The sequence below is a fragment of the Chondrus crispus genome, genomic scaffold (assembly GCF_000350225.1).
Source record: "Chondrus crispus Stackhouse genomic scaffold, scaffold_105, whole genome shotgun sequence".
NCBI lineage: Eukaryota > Rhodophyta > Florideophyceae > Gigartinales > Gigartinaceae > Chondrus > Chondrus crispus.
In genome coordinates this window covers 19,034-21,211 of record NW_005178923.1, presented here as the reverse complement: position 1 = coordinate 21,211, position 2,178 = coordinate 19,034, and positions in this window count along the sequence as shown.

Sequence of the window (2,178 nt, the reverse complement as noted above, 5' to 3'; positions counted from 1 at the left end):
GGACACAGGTGCCGGATGGAATTAGTTGCGTTCTGCGACTCGTCGGGCAGGAGTGGAAATGTGGGTGTCATACGGATCGACCCAAGGGGGGGGGGGGGGTTGCGCCCTGGCAGTGGGGATCAAGGCGCGGAACGTCGGGGCTACTCATGTGAGTGAACAGCAGGAGGATGGCGGCTGGCGACTGTGAGGCGCGAGATACAGTATGGGAGCGGATTTGGCATGTAAGCCCTGTTGGCGTGCACGCATGCATCGGGGGAATGATGGAGGCGCGGGGCGGGGCGATGATTCCCCTCCCCCAGGCGTGTGGACGTACACGTGCGACTGCAAGGGCGGGGGCGCGGAAAGGGGCGGCGAGCGGATGGCGGGGGCTCCCTGCAAGCGGGGCGGCGGCGCGCACGTGACGCGGAGGACGATGAGCGGGCGCGCGCGCGGCGGGGGCGTGTTTCCAGGTCGGCGGGCAGGCGGTGTCCGCGCGGGCGGGAGACGGGGATGCGGGCATGCGGCGGTTTCCGATCGCGCGGTTTCCGATCGTGCGGTTGCCGGCGGCGGACGGTAAACGGGGGCGTCGCAGGCCGGGCGCTGCGCGCGCGCTCCCTGGCGCAGGCTTTGGTGAGGCGAGGTGCGGGCGGGGGGGAATGGCGGCGGCGTTTTACAGGGTGCGGTGCGGCGGTTGGACGTCGCGGGGGCGGGGCTGCTCCAGCAGCGGAGTTGCGGCGGCTGTGTGGTGCGGTGGGCGCTGTCGCATAGATGTCTCGTGGCAGGGGTGGTTGGTGTGTTTTGTACCAAGGGTGGCGTCTAAAATGCCCTCAGGGCCGTTCCTAACGGAGAGTGTCTCTACGCGTCAACTGTTGACAGTGGTGAGTGACATCATCAAGTACATCTGGTAACAACGTCTAGTGTCTATTGGACGGACGTTTTTGATCATGAGGATTTTTCCTGTCTGTCAGAGCATTAGAAAGACCCTCCTAAATACCGTGCATTCTAGGTGCCTTCAAGGGACTTGGACATTGTTTTTTACGCTTACTGTTACTGTTTCGCGGTAACTATGGCTTTCAGTTCTCCCTCTTTGCGCCAGAAACGGCGCGGCAAAAAAGCCTCATATGAGGCGAAATCCTCAAATGAGGCGCATTGTCCAATAGACACTAGTAGACACTAGTTGTCTACCCGACCAAGCGTTATCATAACATAAAATCTGCGAATTTTATTTCTTTTCAACTTTGATGTCCACGGTTTCTGTTGTTCTTTAAAACTTTTTCTCTAGAGGTAAAACCGAATAGAAAGCACTCTATGGAACGTCTCTATGCTGCTGCTGTAAAGTTAGCTTAAAGAAAAATGCTTTCTGTTAGCCAACTTACAACAAGCAATGCCCATGTCGTATATCTCGTCTGCATCGCCCTTGATGATGTCTTTTCAACAGCTTTTCAACAGCTGTATGTGCGTCAACGATTTCGTTTTCGCTACAATTAACGAGCGAGTGCTCTACCTCTGGTGATGGGATGGGCTTCTAGTTGCAAAAATCTTACAAGAATAAAAATAACTCTTCTCCTCATATGAGCACTAACGCTCCTATAGACACTAACTAGTAGACTAAATACAAATAGCAGGCAGTTAGCGTGTGTATCTGTATCCTACGCCGCATACCGGTCGGAGCGACAGCGGACCTACAGCCCCGAGCACGTCGTGCTACTACATGGCGCGCCACTCTACGCCGCTGCCGCCATCTCCATGAGCCTCTTCCTCTCCCTCTGCGCCTCTGCCCTACTCCTGCGCACCATGGCCCCCTTTGTAAGCGGGACCATATCACACAGCGCGGTATCGCCGGCCTCCTCGTCGAAGCACAAGTTGGCCATGAGCCGGTCCTTAATCACGCTAAACTGCTGCAGCAGCACCGTATGCACGAGCCTATTGCCGCAGAGCCTATGCTCCGTCGGCACGCCCAGCAGCGCCCGCATCATCTCGCCGCTAGCATTCGCGGTGCGCTCGTTAAGGCGCCGTGTAAAGTCGGCCTTGAGGCCCGTGACGGCCTCGACCATAGCCGCGCTCTCCTCCGGCCGCTCGAGGTCGACGACCGCCTCGTAGCGCTCCGCCACCCTACGCATGGCCTGCTCGTGCGCCCACTCGACGGGGCAGCCGCGCAGCGGCACCTCCGCGCCGTGGAACTTGTACAGCGCATCCACG